This window comes from Mytilus trossulus, chromosome 6, assembly GCF_036588685.1.
Source record: "Mytilus trossulus isolate FHL-02 chromosome 6, PNRI_Mtr1.1.1.hap1, whole genome shotgun sequence".
NCBI lineage: Eukaryota > Metazoa > Mollusca > Bivalvia > Mytilida > Mytilidae > Mytilus > Mytilus trossulus.
Genome location: NC_086378.1, coordinates 80,022,730 through 80,030,527, shown reverse-complemented (window position 1 = coordinate 80,030,527; position 7,798 = coordinate 80,022,730). Strand labels below are relative to the sequence as shown.

Genomic DNA, 7,798 nt, shown 5'->3' with positions numbered 1-7,798 from the left:
ATAGGGCGTCAGGCTATTGGGGTGTCGGACCAAAATGGTGTCCGAACAGAAAGATTTAAAAGGCAAAAAAAAATTTAAAAAATGTGCAACTTATAAAAGGGTCTGGTCTTGAAGTGGTTTCTTCATTTCTGTATTCTGTAATATTCTATATCATTTTTCACTTTTTATTATTAATTTTGCCTGTTATTCTCTTTTCTTCATATTCAAGCACCACACTATTATCGATTCTTCATTGCTTCTGTCTACTTTATAACAACAATGGGAATAATATGAAAGCCAGCCAAATAGGACATTGGAAAATTGCCTGTTTTCTGTTTCTTGGTTTATTCTTGCTTGTCGTTGGAGGCAAACTTTGTCTTTCTGTCTCTTTAGTTTGTGTGCATTACTATAAATTAAACGAATGTAACACAAATTTGCCATCTTTAAACAAATTTGTTGAACATTGCGTCTGTTATTTAATCTCTTTTTAACAGAAGGAAAAAACTAAGATTTAATATAATCAACAGAAGTATAAAAAAAAACTATTAACTAAGTCTTTGAAGTTAGATGCATGATTTTTGTTATTACTAGTTGTTAGTGGCTTTGAACTAGCTGTCAGTAACTGCAAGTACTCTCAGATTTGTATTTAGTGACTTTTTTTGTTGAGTAACGGTAACGTCCATTATGTTTTTGTTACTGAGATGTATTTCTATTTGCATTCATCTGTTATTTAAAGTTAAATAAGCCTTTTTCAACTGAATTTTATAGTTTGTTGTTATGTAGTACTGTTACAACTCTGTTTCCAGGTTTAAGGGGAAGACCCTAGCATGTTTAACCTCACCATATTCTGTATATATGTTCCTGTCTGAAGTCATGAGCCTGTAATTCAGTGGTTGTTGTTTGTTGATGTGTTACATATTCATTGTTCGTTCATTTTTGTACATGAATAAGAACGTTAGTTTTCTTGTTTGAATTCCTTGACATTTGTCATTTTGGTGCCTTTTTTAGCTGACTATGCGATATGGCTTTGCTCATTATTGATGGCCGTATGGTGACCTATATTTGTTAATTTCTGGTCATCTGATCTGTTGTGGAGAGTTGTGATTATTCCGCTCATTTTGGGTGCCATGATTGGCAAATAAAATATATGTTGTTGCTGTTGTTGTTGTGTCGTTGGCAATAATACGGCATCTTTTTTTATAAACAAATATGCAAATCGAATGTTCTGTTCCCTTATGAACCACATAAATTTGAACTAAATTCTTGAAGGGAAAGACATTGTTTTTGTATAAATGTCAACAGAATATAGAATGTTGTGTCAACAGAATACAGAATCAACATTCTGTATTCTGTTGACACAGTATACAGAATGTTGATTCCGGCAAAATATATGATCTGACAGGATGCTCACGGAATAAAACTTGTGATGGAAGAAGACATACATTTGACTTGTAAAACATACATGAACAATAGCAATCCGTAGATGATTCGAAAAGGATCCGCCATCTCTGACTTGTCGTAACAATCGTCTCTTTCTGTAACTTTAAGAATTTCTGCAAGTGGCTGGTAAACCGATATTTTCTCTGCTGTATTTCTGTATTCCTTCCCGGCTGATCTACTGCATGTTGTCTCAAATTTTGCCGTTGATGTTATTATCGTAATCAAAAAAGCGCGTCAATATGGAACATACAATTGCCTATTGTAAAACGTTTATGTGATTGGATTTACACATGACGTCATTCATTGTTTACAAACGTTATTTTTGCACTCGCACTGACATTTCAACAGTTCAACAGTTCAAACTTCTTTTGAATGGGATTGAAGGTAGATCAAGGTATAGTAGTACATTGAATATTTTAAAACTGAGAAAAGTGTAGCATAGCTAATTCAAAACATATTACGTTAGTTAAAAAACACAAGTGTTAAAAAAGCAGAATACGCGTTACACAGTGGCGGACCCCCGGGGGTGGGAACACCAAAAACATTTCTGTTACTTCTGGGTTTTTTAAATATTTTTTTAGCATACTATGCGATCTGGGCAATGCGATATATGGGTTTGCTCATTGTGCATTTGATGTGGTAAAAATCAGGGGCGGATCCCGGATTTTTTTTAAGGGGGGCGAAGATATTAAATTTTGTCGAGTGGAGCGAGTCGGAAATTTTTTGGGACCTTTTTGGGGCTAAAAAAAACAACATAAAATAAGTGTTATATGCACTATTTAAACGGTTCCTGGCTTGGGGCATGCATATTTTATAGTTGCTGTAAAGTGTAAGGGTTGGACATTTTTTATGCTGTATTCTCCCTATTAATTGTCTATCATAAAAAACTTGGGGAACCGAAGTGAGGGGTTCCAAATCCACCAAAGACTACGAAAGTGTCTGAAATGACAACGAAGTTATGAATGACGGTCAACAAATGGAGACATAAAAGTCACACCCAGTAGGCAGGTTGCATGCAGTCTGGTCTTAAAAAAAGTATTCAATATATATAAAACCGGCAAAACAGACATTCCAGTCAGACATGCAAACCCCGGCCACAAAAAAATACGCCCGTTTTTATTCATCATGAACATTTCATGCTAAATATTTTTGTTGGAAATTTTAGTTTTTAATAGCAAAAAAGTGGACAAGACTATTGTTTTCAATCCAGATACGGCCAAAAATTTGTTAAAGGCAAGAATCAGAGTCATTTTTTTTTTCTCTCAAATATCTCAGACTGCCTCCTCAAATCAAATGGTTCGTACCTGAGACTTGAAATCTTTCTAGAGATTATACTGACTGGGGATCATTATAAATTTGTTAAACATGTTTTCGTAGGTAAATAATATTGTGGAACTTTTTTTTCATGAGAGTGTATAGAGTATTTACCATTACTTTCTGTTTAGTGGAATAGTGAAATAGAAGTCAATACGTTCTTGCTCAATCCTGTGTCGCTTTGAAGGTTTCCTGATTGTCATGACAACCTCAGCCTAAGCAATGTGTATGACTGTAATTTGAATTTCAAAATGACAGAGTGCCGATTTTTCAACGCACTGGTCAACTCCACCATAGCAAATCACATGACTTTGACAATCAGTAAATACCGGCCAGCGAAAAATGTCTTTATAACTAAAGAATTGTCGTATAAAAATGAAATACTCGGGAAATGGCAAAGTTCACGAAGTCTAGCCTGATTAATCATTTTACCAAAAAAAAAAAAAAAAAAGTCCGAGCAAAAGGGGGGGGGGGGGGGGGGGCGGGGCGTACGCCTTATACGCCCCCCTCTGAATCCGCCACTGAAAATCATTCAACAGTCTTCCTATTTTTATATTGTAAATAAAGATGTCTGTGAAATATTTAAATTTCTATTTTATTTTGGTACTGGCTATGGTTACATTGAAATGTAACAGTCGTAAAAAAGTTATTGTTACAATGAAGTTTAGGCTATATCGCCGGAATGCAGACCTAGGGTTGACTAAGGAACTACATAGAATACTTACGAGTGTAACAATGATATTTATGTCTACGGTTACATTGTGTTATTGTTACGTAAATGCACTCAAATGAAAAAAAAAATTACAATATTTTATACATTTTTTTTAATTTTAATTTGATTGTCAGTGTACACACAACCAGTATGTTGTTTCAGTCCGATGAATTTTTGGCCCGGTGTAACCACTCTCAGTGGCGGATCCAGAAATTTACATAAGTGGGGGCCCACTGACTGACCTAAGAGGGGGCCGGCTGCAGTCACGCTTCAATGATTCTCCTATATAAGCAACCAATTTTTTTCCAAAAAGGGGGGGGGCGGGTCCCCTGCCCCCCCCTAAATCCACCTCTGACTCTAGGCAGCCCTCACAAACGAGTAATTGGGGTGGATGGGTTGGGTGGCTCAGTGTTGTATCAATATATAAGAAGATGTGGTATAACTGCCAATGAGAAAAGTCTCCTGTTCATATAAGTGGTAATTTGTAGAAGTAAACCATTATAGGTCAAAGTACGGTCTTCAACACCGTGCCTGCATGAGCTCTCACCGCGAACAGCAAGGTGTAAAGGGCCACAAAAGTGAAACCATTCAAACTTGAAAACCAACTACTGAATACCAAACTCCTGACTTAAGACAATAACCTTTTTTGTATTGTTACAATCTCAAAAACGTGTCCGATAATTTAAGAATGTGTCCGGTTAAAAACGCCAGAATATTTCAAAACTCATATACTCTGTAAAGTAAAAACGCAATTAAATATTAATGGTGTGGGATACGATAGAATCCGTATTGTTCGGTTGGATTGTAAATGATTAGAAAAAAAAGTCGAAGCAGGTGCCAAAAAAAAATCTGGAGGAAAGGTTTAGTAATCCGTACAGTTAAATGTCCAAGGTATGCTACACTTTCTTCTGCATGCAGACACAGACTATAGGTCTGGTCACGTTAAAAAAAAAAATTGCACAATAAAAAGTTATTTTTATTTGAAGCGCTTTAATTTATGATTTTCTTTATCAATATGATTATTATTATTATAAAGTTCAGACAGAGGTACTTCACAATTTAGAAAACTAATACATGATGTACATTTTATATTGTATTTTCTTCCCGGTGCTTGACCACGTTTACTGTATGTCATTGATAAACATTAGTTTGTTCAGCATAGGTAATTCATAACAAGCATAACTGCAGGCTAAGTTTACAACACATAATTAACTATTGATTACTTAATGTCCAGTGGCAAATATGTCATGCGTATTTAGAAAAAAAAAACCATTAACATATTGCATTTAATAAGTTTTGTAAAGTTTAAATCATCGTTTATAAATAGTAAGTAAATTCTATTGTTTTAATATTATCCGGTGATGCCTATAAATGTCTTTTTACAAAATGTATGTCTATGAGGGTACTGCTCGACCGGCGTCCCGCAGAAGTGGTTTCGCCAGTGCAATTTGACATGTTTATCAAATCATTGATGTCACACTGACGCGTTTTTGAGGAATCGGACACGTTTCTGTGTGCTACCATAGATAGATGTATAACATCTCTGGCTAGGTGCTACATATATGACTATGTACGATAAATTTTCAATTAAATTAAATTTCCACTTCAATCTATTAAACATTAATGTACTTTTGTATAAAGTAGTTACTGTGAAAGTACTTTAATTCGTGGGTATAAATTTTCGTGGTTTGAGCAATATTAACCTGTTCGTGGGTTTTTAAATTCGTGGATTTTAGTTTTCTAAAAAAAAAAAACCCTTTAGAAACGAAGGTTACAAATAGTCTGGATTGAAGGAAATTGCAAAGTAAACATTGACCGGTGTAAATTGATAACACTAATTAACCTATGATAAAGTGATCAACAGATTAAAGACCATCAAAGGTGTTAATTAGGCCATAAAAATGTCACCCAAAGAAAACAGTATCATAAACAAATGCGATAATCGTATCTTTAATTGTCAAATATTTTTTATCAAAACCAAAGCCAGCAAGAAACTATTATTTCCTATATATACCGTCAAGAGCTATGAGGATATAAAATGAACACTTTATTATACTAGCATATCAATACCGGAAATCTGACTTTCATCGATGAAAAATATTTTTTATGAGAATTAAAAGATCAAAAGTTGTATAGTTTAGGTTATTAAAGATTTAACGGGTATAATCCTGCATGTCGTTGTAGTTCTGTGACTGATATCAAAGTATTCTCCAGATGTGGCGTTATTCTATATATTTATTCTCTAGATCATATCCATGAGTAGTCAAACCTAGCGATATGGATCTTTCCACGTCTAGATTTGGACAATGGTTGTTTTATTTCGTTGGACACTTAAATTCGTGGATAAAGTCATCCACGAAAACCACGAAAATTGGTACCCCACGAATAAAAGTACTTTCACAGTAGTATATATTTAAATGTCTTTCGTCGTTGTTTCACGGATCTTATTATAAAGAGCACATAAATAGACCGATGGTTAAAGCTACACGTGTATGAAATACTTGCCACTGGCAAACACCAATACTTTGATGATGATGAATTAAATTATCATATTTTCCTCTTTTTTTTTATTTAGAAACAAATTTCAACTTTGATTGATTATAATATTATATATACATGTAGTATAAGAAGTCCAGTCCATTAGTGATTACTGGACTTATGGTAGTATATAAAGTAATAAGTAAATTTTGATGTTATACCATTCCCTTCCATAATTGTGCATTCTTTTTATTTTTACATAACACAGAAATGAGGAAAGTTTTAACATAAGATAATTTATTGTAGCCTAGAGCTGTTGGTGACCTTCTGCTGTTGTTTTTTATTTGGTCGGGTTGTTGTCTCTTTGACACATTCCCCATATCCATTCTTTATTTTATTATTTATAAATTCATTACATTTTCTTTCCTCAGAATGATTAACAGCAATGGAGACAGAAGCAGACATGGAAATGTTCGATGTGAAAATTGAAGACCTATAAACAAAATGATGTATCTAGACAATATGGCACTCATCAGAAACCATTGAATCCTGAGTTTCGTACAAGTACCAAAACATTAAAGGTGGATGCTTATAATGAGCTCATATTAGAACTAAAAAGTGTCCTCTTGAATTACCACTGTACATGTAAAAAGACACATCATATCCGGGACTGAATTGAGGAAAAGAGCCGGGAAACTGACATTCAACAAAGCATTCCAAAGAAAAGATGGCATAGGGGGAGAGCAATGAAACATGCAAAATTAATTGTTTCTTTGATTGTTTTATTTATGAGCTTTAAAGGGTCATAAAATAACCAAGGGGCATGAAAATGACAGAGATTTTTGCCACAAACTTCACATGTTGGTATGACATTGAATGTTTTATTATATATTAAAAAATGGTTATGATAAATAAAGGAAATTCCAGTTATGATTAAAAATAAGGTAATCGAGACATTGTTTTGTGTTGATTATAATGCATTGCCTAACATAGTAACATATAACTGCATTATTTACAACATATTTTAAGCAATAGCAAAATACCAAAAAATGAACAGTATTGAAGATTTTAATCTTGTTTGATATATATAAATTATGCGCTATTATACAATTGATACTGTAAAATATCAGCCTCGAACCACAGTGTGAATCTTCCTGATGTCGAGTGCGTATTATTTTTATAAACACTGAAAGACAGTCACAATCAAAATCAAAAAGTAAGCAAAGAATCACAAAACGAAAGGGCATTTACAACAACACATTGAAAAATACATATATAAAAAAAACACGAACTCCATTAAAAACCGGGAGTGAATTCAGGTGCTCCTAATGCGTATTATTTTTATAAACACTGAAAGACAGTCACAACCAAAATCAAGAAGTAAGCAAAGAATCACAAAACAAAAGGGCATTTACAACAACACTTTGAAAAACACATAAAAGACCACACGAACTCAATTAAAAACCGGGAGTGAATTCATGTGCTCCTAATGGGTAAAATCCGATAAACTGCTTATCTTGCTTCATTTCTGTTGTTTTCTCCTTCGCTTCAATAGTATTTCGATAGACGAGAGTAAGCTTGATAATTTTCCTTGGTCATGTTCACGTCGCTAAAATAAATCTGCGCAGCAGGGTGATATAGTCTAAGAGAAAAACGTAACCAGCAAAAAAAGGATAATAATAATATTTTTACAGAATTATCAAACCTATATTTGGATACCAATTGTACTGAGATGCACATTGTAAAAACTTCTCTAATGATAAACACTTAATCAGAGATATCTACAAAAGATACAAAATATGCCACAAATTATTATATAGCATACTATACTTACCGAGTTTAAAAGTTTTCAGTTCCAAATATTTTTTGAAACAA

At 33.6% G+C, this 7,798-nt stretch overlaps 1 long non-coding RNA gene across 1 annotated transcript; it reads left to right on the top strand.

Annotated features, from left to right (window-relative positions):
* Positions 1-1,587: 1,587 nt before the first annotated feature.
* Positions 1,588-6,462, top strand: LOC134723794 (uncharacterized). Its single transcript, XR_010108179.1, has 2 exons — positions 1,588-1,813; positions 6,355-6,462. It is a non-coding gene; the product is annotated as an uncharacterized LOC134723794 (long non-coding RNA).
* The last annotated feature ends 1,336 nt before the right edge of the window (positions 6,463-7,798 follow it).